This window comes from Numida meleagris, chromosome 7 (assembly GCF_002078875.1).
Source record: "Numida meleagris isolate 19003 breed g44 Domestic line chromosome 7, NumMel1.0, whole genome shotgun sequence".
NCBI classification, from domain to species: domain Eukaryota; kingdom Metazoa; phylum Chordata; class Aves; order Galliformes; family Numididae; genus Numida; species Numida meleagris.
Window position 1 is genome coordinate 19,834,658 of NC_034415.1, and position 16,479 is coordinate 19,851,136.

The 16,479-nt window shown below is 43.3% G+C and overlaps 1 protein-coding gene across 6 annotated transcripts in view; it reads left to right on the forward strand.

Moving 5' to 3' along the window:
- Nucleotides 1,692-16,479, forward strand: part of PTPRF (protein tyrosine phosphatase, receptor type F) — a 261,161-nt gene continuing 246,373 nt past the window's right edge. For 5 of the 6 annotated variants that reach the window (XM_021405410.1, XM_021405412.1, XM_021405414.1 and 2 more), the window contains exon 1: nt 1,692-1,778. The gene's annotated coding sequence lies outside the window, so the exon portion shown is untranslated. Of the gene's footprint in view, nt 1,779-8,976; nt 9,279-16,479 lie in introns of those variants that run through there. The other variant, XM_021405411.1, reaches the window with a different exon arrangement.

The window sequence follows — 16,479 nt, forward strand, 5'->3', positions numbered from 1 at the left end:
GTGACCGTGACTGGAGAGGAGCATTTAAAGGAAAGCATCAAGTAGGTATTCTAGTGCTCGAAGGAGAGCTTGTTTCAATCCCAGGGAGCCTGGCAGGAGGTGCCAGGGTGCTTTTCCAAATTTCCAGCCAGAGGGATGGAGGCTGGCAACATGGGGTAGCTGAAGGTGGGATTTGGTGACCTGACACAGAGAGAGAGATGCGAGGGTTTGAAAATTGAGACTTCATATGTGAGGGGGGAGGACAAAACAAGCTCAAGACATACTGCAGATTAGAACGCTTGCTGAGAAAGAAGAAAGAGGGACAACATGGTCAAAATGAGGAAAAACATACTGAGGAGCATTGTAAGTAGGTATTGGTAAGGTAGGGCTTCAGGGTTTAAAACAGGAACGTGTTCTGAATGACTGCAGCGAGCACGGCAAACGTGTGCCAGAAGTAAATATAGTAGAGTAAGCACTACTATAGAGTCATTGGAGTCAACGCTGCATAACATAAAATTGCATAATATATTTATTTGTGAAGGTTATTTTAAATAGATCCAAGTCCTTGGAAAGGTGACTGTGTTCTGGCTCCCTAGGCTGAGGTTTCCGATGGGGCTGAGCCCGACCTGGTGGCAGGCTGCCAGCGGAGGGCTGAGCTTGTCCTCCTCTTGTGCTGGCTCCCGCTTGGCCAACCTGGCAGCCAGCCTGTGCACCTGCAGAGAGCCCTCCACCCCCAGAAAACAAAAGGGGGAGTTCTTTTGTTGGCCTGGTTAGCTCAGGTTGTGAGAAAGGCCTTCTGTGGAGATGTGGCACTGAGGGACATGGTTAGTGGGCATGCTGGGGTGGGTTGGGGTTGGACACGATCTTAGAGATCTTTTCCAACCTGAATGATTCTATGTTTCTAAGTAGGCCATATTGCCATGCTGATGGCATGCGGGGTGGTGACCACAGGAAGCAGGGGTGGAAAGAAACTTGTTTCTAAGCTGGGTAGGATGGGAGGGGGTTATCAGCTGGAAATACTGGAGAAAATGCATCTTTAGTTGACACCGTCACCAGGTGACAGTGAGCTGCAGCATGCTGCCATGTGTAAGAGGGTGAGGTGAGATAAGCAAAGCAGTGGATAATCTTAAGGATGGAAGGACCTTCCAAGAGAAAACAAACTTGCTTCATCTGGGCAGCAAAATGAGTCCTGACAGGGAGGTGGCATAATTCAGTTTTATCGGCAGGGAAATAAACTTCAGGGATGGAGTAAAGCTGTTTAAGCTACGGGATCAATGTTGGCATGAAAACAAATGGGTAAAAACTATTTGAGAGTAAATGCTAGGCTCAAAATGAGCAGTGTTTTGGCTGTGGGAGGAATTGGATTCTTCAGCATGTCAGACACGGGAGGAGGGGAGGAATGCTGTCAGTGTGCTGGGGCTCGATCTCTTGGTCGTGGCTCTTTGAGGCAGCACTGAGCTTACGATCTGTGAAGGAAACCCCTGCCCCTCCACATCCGCATGGTGATGGGTTACTGTGGTGGTGTCATGTCGGAGTAGGAACGGGACAACTGTCCTGTGCTGTCACGGGTGGGAGTATGTGCCGAACCTAACTGCTTTTTCCGCAGGATGGAGAATTCATGTCATTAAACAAAGCTTTAGCCTTTTCTCTTTAGTCTGTGAATTTCTCTGCTGTTACTGTTGTTTATGACACTTATTTTTGTTGTTTTTCTTTCCTAGGTATTTTTATGGCCTCTGTCACAGTAGCGTCTCAGCGTCTCGCAGGCATTTATGGATTTATTCTGAGAACGTTCCTGTGAGGTAGGGAAACATTATTACCTGCATTTTACAGACTGAGCTGAGGCACGGTGAGATAAAGGTTGCAGGAGGAGTCTGTAGCACAGCCAGCAGTCAAACTCTGATTGCCAGCAACTTGTTTATCGTCCTAATCACAAACCCAGCTACCTGTCTTTTGTTTTTTTTTCCCTCTTTCTTTTCTTCCTGGTCTGATTATTAGTAGAAACAATCTGCAAATGGCTGGGACAACCTCTGGAAAATATGGTTATGTTTTCTGGTGTCCTTTTTTAACATTGTTACTTATGAGTTAAAATGCCTTTCTAAAAATATCAGCAGATCTGTTTATGTTAAATGATTAACATGTTTAGACTTTCAACAGATAAGCTGTCGTGCTTTTTTTTGAGTCAGTAACTCCTTTATCCTACCTGTCTAGGCTTGTGGCTGTTGCATTCTTACCCTGCCTAAGTTAATGCCATCTCAGTCACCTAAAGCAATGCCAAGAATTTCATCATCCATGCAAAGATGGGATTCATGTCAAGGCAGGTGTAAAGTTTCTCAAGCACATTTACGTATAATTACTGTTTAACTTTATTTTTCAGAGGTCTTTTCAAGCCAGTTAAAATGTTCACCTTTTGAGCTCCCAGATATTCTCCTAGAAATTGGATTTCAGTGCCTGATTAGTGATGCTGATCCCTTTCAAAAGTATTTCAAAGTTCGACATGTGTGCGCACTGAATTGTAATTTACATCATAAAATCAAATATCATGAATAACAGCTGGAAAAAATACACTTTTTTCTTCAAATAAGGAAATTTTAAGATAGGTCTCTCTTGATCCCTTCTTTCACCTCAGGTTGTTATTTAAAGTGTGACTTTACTGCCTTTTCTCAGAGCTACATGAGCATTACAAATTATGAAGACACCAACAGGCTCTCACAATTAAATATTTTTATTGTCTATTAAAATAAGCAACATTATTAAAATGATAACATTGCAAAGAAATATTTAATGCTACCTTTCTAATTTTGTAGTCGGTATAATACACACATTGAATTATATTTATGCTCTTTATTAACGTATATTACGTGTCATTGTGTCCCCAAGAATGAAACCCTAATGACTCACGAACTGTCTCAAAGTGTACTAAATAAGATTAAAGAGCTGGCCACTGACCTTAACAGTCAATTAGGCTATGCATTACTCAACCCAATATTTGTGGAGTGTAGAAGGGGAGAGAAAACTCATTAGCTAAGATGCTGTTTGAAACAAACAAGATTTCTCTAGAACCAGGAACTGGTCTCGTTGCTTACGTGGAGACTGAAGCACTTAAAGTAGGTATGCATGTCTGGAAGCATAGCAGTGTGATCCTGGGAGGGTGAGGAAAGCCTGCTGGCAGAGTTGAAAGAGAGCAAGAGAAAAGCTCTGGGGCTCAAAGCGTTTTGGAATGGATTCTGGCGGGTGCGGGTGGCATTAGTCAAACACTGGTAGTTCCAGGAGATGGTAGTCAGATGGTGAGATGTGCCATCTATCATGGGATCATAGAGTGGTGCATGTTGGAAGGGACCTTAAAGATCACCTAGTTCCAACACCCCTGCTGTGGGCAGGGTTGCCCCTCTACCTGATCAGGTTGCCCAGGGCCCCATCCAACCTTACCTTGAGCACCTCCAGTGATGGGGCATCCACAGCTTCTCTGGGCAGCCTGTGCCAGGGCCTCACCACCCTCTGAGTAAAGAATTTTCCCTAACATCTAAACTAAATCTCCCTTCTTTTGATTTAAAATAGTTCCCCTTTGTCCTATCACTATCAGTTGGTCTTCATCTGTTTTTATAAGCTCCCTTTAAGTACTGAAAGGCTGCAATGAGATCTCCCTGGAGCCTTTTCTTCTCCAAGCTAAAAAAAAAAAAAAAAAAAAAGTCCTGTTGCCTCAACCTGTCTTCATAGGAGAGGTGCACCAGCCCTATGATCATCCTGGTGGCGTCCTCTGGACCTGCTCCAGCAGCTCCGCATCCCTCCTGTGCTGGGGGCTCCAGGCCTGAATACAGTGCTCCAGATGGGGCTTCACAAGGGCAGAGCAGAGGGGAGCAATCCCTTCTCTCTCCCTGCTGCCGCCCCTCAGTTGATGCAGCCCAGGGTACAGCTGACCTTCCAGGATGCAGGAGTGCACTGCTGACTCATGTCCAGCCTTTTCTCCGCCAGGATCCTCCTGTCTTTCTCAGCAGGGCTGCTCAGTCTCTTGACACGCTTGGGATAGCTTCAGCCCAAGTGCAACATCTCATTAGGTTCACGTGGGCCCATTTCTCAAGCCTGTCCAGATTATGTTTCTTCCTTCTATTGTATCAACTGCACCACTCAGCTTGGTGTCATGAGCAAACTGCTGAGGGTGCACTCAATACTGTTGTCTGTTTCACTGATAAAGGTGTTGAAGAGCACTAGCCCGAAGATGAACACCTGGTGGACACTGCTCATCAGTGGCCTCCACCTGAACATAGAGCTATTGACTGCAACTGTCCGCTGCAGCCAGCCAGCCAATTCTTTATCCTCCAACTAGTTCACCCTTCATAATGTGTCCTTCTGATTTAGAGATACCGATCTCTAACATTTGAGGTGTTATGCAACAATGGCATGCATGGGAGGGCTGGTTGCAGAATCTTGTATTTCACAGAAACAGGAGAGCAGGGAGGAACTTGTTGGCAAGGCATACTGCATGTGTTTTCTCAAAGTTGATTGCATTTGTATGGGAGGGTGAGCATAAAGGCTCTGGGTGTGTGTGCCTGCTGCAAATCAGTTTGTGAAGACTGCATCCTCATCTCTCGCAGGTCAGGAGAGGGGATGTGGTGGATCAAGAGCAGCAGTGCTGTTACCTGTGAGCTGAGCTGGCAGCTTTGGTCATGCTGTTCTTCAGCCCATCTGTGGTCCTATTCTGCTCAATTTCCTAGCCTTTCTCTTTGAGTATGTTCAGTTATGTATGTTTTCAGCTGACCCTGAGAAGGTCCTCTGTCATTCTTAATGTAAACTCGAGTTTTAGGAAATAAAAAATGACAGACTTGGCCTGTGCAAAGTGTGGCTGAAAGTACAGTTTGAGTGGCATGCAATAACATCTTTTAAAGTAAATCAACTTTTTTGAACTTAAATTGGGCAGAATCTCACTGATCTAGGTCACATTTTTTCTGCAGGGGTTTCTTCTGAAGTAATTTCCTTAATAAAGTCCATTTCATTGTGTGTGAGGGGGTGTACAGGAGAACTGGGGGAAAAAAAACAACACAGTTTATTTGTGTTGTTCAGGTGAATGGGAGGAGAAAAAGGAAATCTTTTCAATCACGTCAGTCTGAATCTAAAGCGTCTAGGAATGATTTTACAGGAGAGCCCCCGAAGATAAGCTGTAACCTAGATTAGCAGAATTCAGATTAGGTTTTCAGGAGTTTGGAGTCTGCTCTACATCCGGAAGCAATCTTGATATTCGCTTACATTAGAATTATTGTATGATTGCTCTTTCAAGGATATACAAAAATATGTAAAGTTTCCATTTAAATGTTACAGTCTTGAAAGTAATAAACTCAAACTAAAGACTGTTTGAAAAGATTAAAATCAACAAAAACAACCGTCTGAAACCAGTCTTTTCCACTTGCACTAGCTATTGCTAGGATAATGTTATCTGTCTGTGTGGTTATGGTTTGGGGGATTTTTTTTCTTTACGTGCAACATTGGCTCTGAAAGTTGGGCACTGGGATTGCAGTTAAAAATAAAGCATCTTCATGAACAACTTTCTTCATTCGGACATAATAGCGTAAAGCAATTGTCATCGAAGTAACATTCTTCTCTTACAGTTGTATAAATCTTTCTTTGAACTCATTTGCGCTTTGTGATATGTGATGCTATATTGTAATTTAAAGGCTCTTCAGTAACATAGGTTGTGTTTCTGCAACACACAGACACAAACCTTATGTGACTCAATGATCTGACTGTGTGTTGTGCCACTTGAGCCACAGCACAGTAATTCTTAGTGCAGAAACAAGGAGCTGCTGTGTCTCGCTGTAGTGCGGCGAGCAATATTTTCTGGCTGTATGTTAAATGACAGCCTCCAAAGGGCATCGGCTGAATTCATTGGCACAAGTCAGTGTTCTTCACGTAGGGCTTTCTATGGTTTTTTGGACTTAAAGTCTTTATGGCCCTTTTATCACACAATGAGTGCAGTGCTTTAACAGCTTGGCGCCCAAGAGGCACGGCTGCTGGCGATTTACCTGGCTTCACACTGTATGTGCTGGAGATGCATGCGAGGGGGGAAGGGTGGGGCTTAAAGCTACAAATTTAGGCGAGTAAAACTCATTTCTGCTTTGAAGATGTATGCTTTAACTGTTCTACATGGATATATGTTTTCAGAAATGTATTTATGAAAAACATTATCAACAGATGCTGGAGATGCTACAAGACTTAACCATATTTGCAAAATTGAACATGAGCATTAGCCCTCTGGTCTTTTTCATTTCCTTTTCTATTATATAATCAGCATATTGGTAGGTGGCTTTTGTTTTGTTGCTTCACCTACTTAATTTAGCTATCTGAGGGTTATGCAATAAAGGTAGAATCACCATAACTGGCAGCGTAACTTTTCCATCCCCTGTAGTCAGCACTTGCTAGCACTCTGGCGCAATGGGTTTGAATACTTGCCATGCCATGTGTGCATTGTTGGTTTTTTTTTAAACCCGAAACAAATGCTGAACTCATTAAAAATACATGCTACCTAAGTTAATGTGCATAAGAAGTTTTGGTACTGAGATCTCCTTTGGGGATACATTTAACTCTAATTAACTTGGTTTCGTTCCGTCTAGTAGCATAAGCTTGGTTGAAACCACCTAGCATGGGTTAGACTTCTGTTCTGAAGTCAAGCTGCATAGGGCATCCGATGGAAGAGCGTGCAGAGGTGCCTGCCCGGCTGCCGGTGCCATCCTCCAGCAGCAGTGGCTGTACGGGTCCCCGGGTGCTGCTGGGCAGCACGGGATGGAGCCACGTCGTGTCGTACTCTCAGGCAAGGCTGTGCATTCCTAGAGAAACCTGAAATAATTATTTTTGCTGTACTGTAATCGAACAATTGCATGATAAAAAGCTTCCCTTGCTAAAATTGATTCTGAGTTTTTCCACATAGGAAATAAGGAATGGCAGCCTAGAAAATTGTCAGCATTTTATTGCCATGCTTTTCACTCGGTTCATACTTTTCTTTTTTAGTCGTCATTAGTTCAGGGGTGATTTCAGTGGATTCTGCTAATTGTGATCTGTGTTTTAGTTGAAGCAAGCAGCAAGAAAGGGATTACTGATGGTTATATTTGTAGTAAGAGCAAATACAGGCATGCATGGGTTGGAAGTACTGTTTTCTTGTGTTTTTTTGTTTGGCCTGGCAGTGTAGGTAATCAAGGTTTGCTGTTATGTCCAGCAAAACAGATTTCATTGAAAGATTATAGTATTTTGTGAGAGAAGATTTTCACTGTATCACTCAAAGAAAATAGATTCAGATTCTGGAGTAGACGCTGTATTTCGTATAACTGGAAGGATGTATGGATTTGTTGTATTCTCTTCACAGCTAGCAAAAGAAAATGTTTTTGTCTTTTTAGTTAGTACAACGGTTTTAGTCTTACAAAAGGATTTTCTAGATAGAAGCCCCAGGTAAAAACAGATACTGGATTTAAAAACCGGGGGGGAAAAAGACACCACTGGGCAATTTTGAATGTGCATTTCCTGAAAATTGGACCTTTTAAAGCATTTCAGGTTGGGTACGCTAGAAATTGAGGCATTAAAATCACTAACTGCTCTTGAGAATGGCAGCCAGAAACCCCATTAACGTTGCATGTCCTGCTTAGGGGATCACAGAGCAGAGACTGATGTCTTTCAGGGTGGAAAAGGAGCAGTTCAAGAAGTTGCAGCGCTTCAGCTGAGATATGGTAACTGCGCCTAGTTCATTTTGGAGAAAAAACAGAAATCATAGAGGATGATCTAAGACTGTCTGGTTTGCTTTGCATAGAAGCAGGCTAGCTGTGCTCCTGTAATAAGTTGCCGTGTCTCAGCTGTAAGGATGATAATATCCAGTTGATGAAAGTTAAATTATAGCTATAAGAGGTAGGTGCATTAAAATGTTGATGTGCTTCAAGATACCTGTCTGTTCACAGAGCGGTGGGACTCGCTGCGCTGGTTTGGACCAGCGGTCAGTCTAATTTGGTACCCTACCCCTGGCAATGATCGGCGCTAGATAACTAAGGGAATGGCACAGGAAATCATGCATTTGGCTATCAAATGTTTTATCTGCTGGGGAAGTGTTGTGTTTTTTAATGTATCAAGCTGAAACAGGCTGGTTTAGTCACTGAAAAGTGTTCCTTCTAATATGCGGTTAACTTTTAATCTTTCTTTGAAGAAAAGGAGCTTATTGACGTTTGTTAATGTTTTCCCTTCAGACACATGAGCTGAGAGTTGGTCTATGCCACATACAGTCTCTAATCTGAATTGGTTTTTTGTTTTGTTTTTTGAAGTGTTCTTCTGCATCTCTGAAAAAACAGTCATGATAGCTGAATAGTCTGGGGCTTTTTCCTAACGTTATAGCCGAAAGATTAAATACTAAGTGGGTTTCGTGCAGTTATTGTATTGCTTGAGCGTGTCTTCACATTAATTAAAATTAATTTAAATGAGGTGATAGGAGTAAAGTACAGAGTAGGAAAAGGATAGATCAGAAAAAGCAGATAAGATAGGTGTATTCAAATAGTCAGAGCCTGATGAAATTTGCCCTAGGGTACAGCAGCAACTAGCCAAGCAACCTTCGAACCATTTACAATTATCTTTTAGAAACTGTGAAGAGCAAGAGAGGTCCTGGAGGACTGAAAAGGGCAAATGCGGTACCTGCCTTTGAAAAGGGGAGGTCCGGGGAATTACAGGCTGGTTAGTCTAGCTGTGATGCTTAGAGAATTGGAAGAAAATTTTTAATCAGTTTCTAGGAATCTGGAGGATAAGATGATGGTAAGGGACTAGGGGGAGCAGTAGCTTTTGACGCAACCTCTTGTGGCATTTCTGTGGAATAGGAACACATACATATTTAATTATATGGTAAACAAGTAACTGTTTAAAGACCGTGTTTGGAGAGTGGTTACCTATAACTTGCTGTGAAAATCAGGGGACCAAGGCGGGTAGTATGAACACACCCCTGTTTGTCTTGGGCTGAGCTTTGTTTGCTGTTCTCTTCACTGATGTGGGCAAGGGAATACTTGCAGGATCTGCAAGTAAGCCCAAACTGAGAGGGGCTGCAAGCGTTGTGAAGCAGAGTTCAGAGTTAAGTGGTCATGGTAGACTGAAAAAGCATTTGGAAGCCTGCAACATGCAACTTAATGAGCTGAAATGAGAAAATACAAAACAGTGAGGACGTGGCTAAGCTGCGCAGCTGCAAAAGAGCGCTTTGGGACATGTACTGGATGACCACCTATACATGACCTAACAGTTGTGGAAAGAACCAACTCCATCTGGAGTGTATTAGCAGGACTATAATTAAATATGAGGTAATGATTCTGCCATGGTCAGTGCTGCTAGATGTGGAGCTGTCGGTTCACTGGGGAGTGGGGCTGGTGGAAGGCTTTCCTGGCCATGGCTGGGTCTGGGTGGGGGGTAAGAGGTGGGGCTGCTGGGACTACTGGTCTGACTTTGATGTTAGCCCTGCTCCATTTGGACTAGGGATCCTCTCATCTGTCTTGTTCTGTGGGTCAGTAACCTACTTGCATCCTCTTTTTCTTGAGAGGATGAAATTTTGGAACAGTAGATCTCAGGTCAGTGGCAGTGTTCCTGTAGGTAATGTTAATCATTGCTTCAAAACGGCCAGGTATTATTAAGGTTTCTTCCCTTTGAGTAGTGCCTCTTAACATAAAGACATTTGTTTTCTCAATCAAGTTTCAAGAGGAAGCACTGTCATCAGCTGTATAAATTTCCTCAGTGCTTCAGCATTTTCTTTTGTTAGAAGCACCCGAGTGTTTTCTAGGATATGGGTGGTTAGCTTAGAGCCTTTAAGAAACCTTTGCATCAAGTGCATGGATTGGATTGGGGTGCTCAAAGGAGACCGTAGCCTTGTAATATAATAAACATTTCCCTAATCGGAGGAGCTTATGATTTCCCATCATAATAAATAGAAGACATGTGATGAGTGACTTTCAGCATCTATTTCTTAATGTTTTGCAAAAATTACAGCTATGAGCTTGTAATAGTGATATGCAATCTGTAACATGTGATGGTTAAATATTAATGTACATTGGCTGTGTTTAAAGATCAAGAATGGCTCTTATGTAATGAAATGTTAACTTTGTTTTAAGCTCCATCTGGTTTTGTAAGGTGACTTCCAGAGGTGCAGAGTGCATTGCCATTTGGAGGGGTAGTCTGTTTGCTGAACCTTATTGACAATTTAATGTAAATCTTTTTCTTGAAAGGTTTTTCTGGGTTAGAACATTGAGAAATTAACGCTAAGGTTTTTGCCGAGGGCCGATTTAATCGCTTAAAAACGTAGCCAGTCTGCTTGACAGGTGACCACACAAAGCATTCACAAAGACCAGTGCTCCGTCTGGCTCAGCTGTCCCCTCTTCCTTAATCACACTGATGTGGGTGCCTTTTTGTTCAGTTCTGGAACCAATTCCATTAGGCTGGCAGGGGAACCTGGCTGAGGAGCAGCAGCTGAGCGAGTATCTCCCATGATAGCTGTGACAGCCTGTGGGGTCTGCTCAGCCCTAGCTGCCCGTCCTGCCTGCAGGACAGTCCTTCCTGGCACAGTGGCATGGAGACTTTAGACCATACGTGTAATCTTGGTTAATTGTGTTAGACATTTGTTCTCCTTGTTTAATGTTTGTCAAAATCTTGTAAATGAAGTTACTACAGTGTGAAATTTCATGCTATCCGAGTTTGAAATGATCCAGCTTATCTTGTTGACTTTTGAGCAGTTTCTTGTGGTGGTTCTGCTTTGCTGGCCTGCATGCGGAGGTGGGAATGGGGCTTTCTCCTGAGTTTTGCTTTATGGTTGTTATCTCCAGGTACAAATACCGCTTTGTGCTGTTCTAAAAGGTGTCTTGTTCAAGTGAAGAGGTTTCAACTGCACCATGGTTGGATTTTTTGGAAGTCTCAATCTGTTGATCTCAGGAGTTCAAATTATTGGCACTGCTGGAATCAGAGACCCTAACTGATGAGGTACACAAAGAGGAAGGGCTGATAAAATGTATGCTACAGATGTTATGACAAGTACGTCATATTTTTTAGCTGGATAGCAGAGTGACTGATTGGCTGTAGACATTCCTGACACTGCCTGACAGAAAGGGTTATTTTATCTGAAAACAGTGCAGTTACAGATGAGAGAGCTCCTGAAAAACATCACTCACTTTCACTAGCGACATCCATCACTTCCTAATTATGGCTGCTCTCGGGTGGAGGAGCAAGTTCCTGCCGTTGCTCCTCCGGAGCTGCTCTCCTCGCTGCCACAGCAGCATGGGTCAAAGCTGGTCCTTCCTCCATGGGCTTGCAGATTGAATTAATGCACAGAGGTGTCTGTCTGTGTCAGGTGGCATCCCTGTGTTACAGGAATGGCCGTGGCTCACCACTGTGGATAGCAAACAACTTTGTAGTTCAGCCACCTACTCTGCAGCACAGAAGATCTGTTAAGCTCCTGTTTAGAAGTCAGAGCTTTCACTGTCCTTTGATAAGCTGAATCAAATCAGAGCAAGTTGTGAGTGCAGTGAAAAGAGAAACCCTTGGTACTGCTCAGAAACAGGAGAGGAGCTTTGATCATGCTTCTCTACCGCATGTGCTTGCATGTGGGCTCCCTCTGTCTGTCCCCACAGCCCTGGGGCATGCATCCTGCAGCCTCATGGCCAGACGGAGCTGCTGAGCCATCGCCCTCAAGGTTCTTTTCCACTTAGCGAAGCTAAGTCAGCTTCGCTTCTCCCCTCAGAACTTACTAGTTCTGGTGCCATGCTGCACGCTGACTGCTAAAGTCATGTGCTTCTGCCTGTGGGATGGGGCAGGGCCCAGCCCTGCGCCTCTTCCTGGCACAGGAGCAGACACTGGCAGCTGTGCCCATTGTATGGTGGCCAAATCGATGGGAGGCTTTGTATCCATGGAGTCCTCTGCGTGGCTGCGTGTCTCGCACCCTGAATTGCCCAAGCCACCTTCTGTGCATAGCACAGATGCTGGGCGCTCAAGAAATGTATTTTCTTTTGTGGTACTGAATAATTCTCTTTTGGTAGGCTGACAGCAGGAGCGGCGCAGGAGATTTACTTTTTCAGTGTGGTACTGTTTACATACGGATAAAAATAACAGTTGGTTGAAGTATTGTTTGCTTTTATGTATATGTGCACCATGTGTTCCACTCTTTCTGCCTGGAATTCTTTCTATTTACTTTGTGTGGCTCATCGATCAGAGCATAGGCATGGAGATGCTGAGGATGCCATGGTGATAGGGTTAGTGTAGGTGCCTGCGTACGTGGTGTCGTCAGGGAGGAATAAACGAAGGTTTTCAAAATTGTTGTTTAATTCCAGTGACTTTGCAGATGGTGAAGTATTTACACTTGCTGGAATGGCCTGTGCTGCCCTGTGCTGCCTTTTCTCTTTCAATGCCTTGCAGCCTTTTCCTGGTTGCTAGTAATTGCAGTAATTAAACACACCTGGTAATGACAACAGCCCCAGTGCACCCTCTGCTTCTAAGGACACTGATGTCCTGAGGTTGGGAGCACCCATTGCCCTTGTACGCAGCCCTCAATTTAAATCTCGGCTCAAGGTGAAAGCTACAGACGGTGGATGGGCAGGAAGGGAGAGGTCTGTGCCTTGGGTGCATCGTGGCTTCCTCCTGGGAAGTGGAAGGAAGGACAACCAAGGTCCTGCTGAACTCAGATGGTGTTTATTGTTTCACCTTTCTTTTGTTTTGTGCTGCTAAAGTAGGGCTGGTTCTTCGCAAGGTGACCCAAAGGTGCTCTTCTTTCTGGTAGAAAGAGTGAGTAAAGAGGAGATTAAAATAATGTAAAACACAGAGAATAGATTTAGTGATGCTGTGGTCCCAGGTTTGCCAGACCTTGGTGGCCAAAAATACCCTCAGTGCTGATAATGGATGAGCATTGCCTGTGGATTTCAGGTGGAGTCATGGAGCTACAATCTAGTATGTTTAACAAACAACAACGTTAGCAATGTTACTGAAATTACGGAGAAGGAAATGATTTGCATTAATGGCTAAGATTTTCTTTTCTTTTCTCCAGGAAAGCCTAATTCAGAGTTTTGTTTAATGGGTGGGAGAAGTCAAGTGACCAACGAAACAGCAACAACAACAAAAACAACCAAACATCTGGAATACCCCCTACCCAATTTTTGAGGGTTGAAAGACTGAAATGGATCATTATCCGTCAACTCCCCTAAGACTAATTGGTGGGGAAGGTGGTGCCAGAGCAGAGGCTCTTGCAGGGAAAGTGTGGGAGAGGCCATCTGTCAATATTGTTCTTGCTGCTTTTCCACTGCTTTTACAAATTGGTAGGCTGGGAGTTGTCTGTGTTGCAGGTAAAGCCTGTTTCAAGCCCTTGTGTGCTGATATTTTATTGAAGTGAGACACGAGCGCTCCAGGGAAAATGGCACTGTGAGATAAAGCACTCTGATACATCGCATATAGCTTAAATGTCATCTTACAAAAAAAAGATAAAGCAGATGTTAATTGTAAAACTGTACTTCCTGTACATTTTTCTTATTAAAGCATTAATCTAATTCAGCGTATCTGAACACATATGACTGCTGTTTATCCATCCTAAAAATGTTTCTTTGAAACAGTTCTGTGATTATGCAAATACATAGTTTTAATAGAAGGGAGAGTAGGTTTAGCAGTCTCTGATTAGAGAGAATATTTTCTTCCAAGATTAAGAGTCTGAAGTAAGTTGATGTTATCATTTGTTTTGAAGGAGAGAATTGTAGGTCCACGTTTTCTTCTACCCTTAGATAAGCAGTTTGACTGGAATAGCAGTTTTAATCTGTTATAATGATGTTTTTCCAATATGAAAGGGGCCAAGAGATGCATAAGTCTAAAGGTCTGTTGGTAATTGTCGAAGTGATGGGAGCTGTTTACAGAACATACGGTGACTGGGTTGTTGCCTCTCGCTGCGAGTGTGCGCGTGACCTTCGTTTGTGGTTTAAAGTATAATTAAGAAATACATGCCTCTGTGTATTTAAAAACAATAAAACCATCCCATGTGCAGACTGCGAGGTATTTAGGGATGGCAGGCACAAATGAAGCATTTCGATGAGCGCTGGTGTTAACTGTTAAGTTACTTAGTGATGTTCTGATGCCGTTCTGCAATGCAGCTGTAATGGTGTCACATTAAATCTTTTCGTAAGCGTTACCTCATACTGGTGAGGTCATGGCTGGTTATCTTATCTATGTAGGTGAAACTGTCATTTTTTCCAGATGACCCCAAAGAAAAGAAACTAAGAAATCCTGACCTGTTGTGCCTTTTACCTATGGTGCATTCCAGGCCTTTTGCAGGCTTCATGCGAAGTTATTTAATAAGCTTTGCTTGTTGTCTTTCTCTGTTGGCACAGTTGTGTGCCTTCAATGTATATCCAGTTGTGGAAACCTCAGAGAGAGAAGGGCAATCGTAGGCAATTCTCTTCTGAAATCCTTTAGGGCTGGCTTTGTAAACTCATTGTATTCTTTTGTGTGGAGCCAGGGGTTGGACACGATGGTCATTGTGGGTCCCTTCCAACTTGAGCTATTCTGTGGTTGTGTGATAAATGCCAAGTATTTATGGGGCTGTCAAGGTTTACAGTGTGAGGGGACGCTCAGTGGGCAGGGACATCGCCGCTGAAATGTCCCAGGGCTCTGCAGTACGTGGCCACTGCTGTTAGTTGGCCGCTGTCTGGGGCAAATCAAGTGTTTGTTTAGCACACTGAATTCATAAATATTTCTAATAACGTGTTGGTGTGTATGTCTAGGAATACATATTTACTTAGCAGCTGCAGTGTTTCAACCACAAACTGTGAAGAGGATAATGTAACACCTTTTAAATAGAGAAGGCAAGCAAGGGAAATTCCTGAATTGAGCCTCTGCTGGGCTGTGGAACTTGATAACCAGCCGTCTTAAAGCGTGGAATGAGAAGGGTATCACGGAACGGGGGGTAATGACCTGACGAAGACAAACACTCTCAGTCCTCTTATAGTAGAATATCAGACTAGTTGGACAGAAGAAGAAACTGCAGCTCTTTGTTTAAAAAAAAATAAAAATTGAGCAATAAAACTATCAAGAGTGGGTGTTGTTGTTTTCTCCATCCCTACAACCATGGTTAGCTGGCTGCATGAGACAAGGCCTCTGGTATGTGATTGTTTTTTGTTCTTTCCTGAGGAAGAAAGGAATTCAAGGTCTGTTGTCAGTACTACGCATTAACTGTGTCGCAAACTTTCCTGTCTAAGGGTTGGTGATAAATATAAAATTGACAACTTCGGGAGAATTGATTGAAGAGAGATTTTTGTTTCATTACATTTTTTTCTCCACCTACTTGGAGAGGTGACAGTCTGGCCAGGGATCTTTCTCATCTCTCTTCTTACTGCCTGAGATTAATGCCCAGCCCATTTTAAACGCTGTTAGTAGTGGGAACAAAAGTTAAAAGAAAACCAAGTCCCATTTTCAGTTACTTTCCCAGTTATTCATTTTGGATTCAGCACATGAACAACTTGTATTTCCCTGTGTGGCTGAGTCGCGGGATCAAGCCTACAATGGAGGCATTGTCATCACCTTTTCCTCCCTGCTTCTCTGTGCAATGAAGTTGAAATCCTGCTTTTGGCATCCAAGCTGTTGCTTTGGTGACCAATTTTGACTCCACAAGCATACATTGTGGTCTCGGTGAGTAGTTGAAAGAGTGTAAGGAAAAAGATAAATGTGTTCAAACACAACTCTGTTTTGCAAGGCTTCGAGGTGATTCAGAATGGAGTTGTTTGCGTATTTTGTTTAACGTGGGATATCAGTTTGCTGTTAGGAATTCAAATGTCAGTGTTAACAAATCTAGAAAATATAATTAAAGGTGATTTAACATGCAGAATGCTGTGCCCTTTACATATGCATTATAATTACCTTTAATTTTTGATAGAGTTCTCAGTTTCACTGAGCAGCACTGTTTGCAGTTATTTAATTTTAGAAATAATTATGCTAGTTGCTTAAAACTCTTCTTCTGGAAGCCTAAAATGGAATCTCTCATTCGGGAGGTAGTGGAGGCATCTTGGTCTTGCTGATGTTCCTGGAAGTCTTCCTGTGCATCTGGCAAGTCGTGTTAGGTGTTTTTAGAGTGAGGAGGGAGTTTTATGCCTGTGACATTTCTGAGGTGAAAGAATGAGAAGAATGGTAAATTCCGCAAGCACTTAGATATAGCAGCTCTTTCACAGGTAAAGAAAAAAAGAAAACCCAGCCAAACTGAAGTGTGCAAATGGGCAGTTTCAGGGAGAAGAATGACGTGGTGGTCCAGCAGAGTTTTCCCACTGTCTCTGAATGCTTTCAGCAGTGATGTTGCAGGATCCTTACGTTGCTTGCCATCGCCTTAATCCCCTCAGCTCTGCTTTGTGGGGTCCTTGTGTAGGTGATGTCTCAATGTGCAGACACCTGGGCTGTGCTGCACGCATTTGGTGAATGACAGCTGTAATGATTTAACGACGCCTCTCCCATAATGTGCTGATGCCGCAAGTTGCTAATGCTCTCCGTGGGCTAACAAGCCCG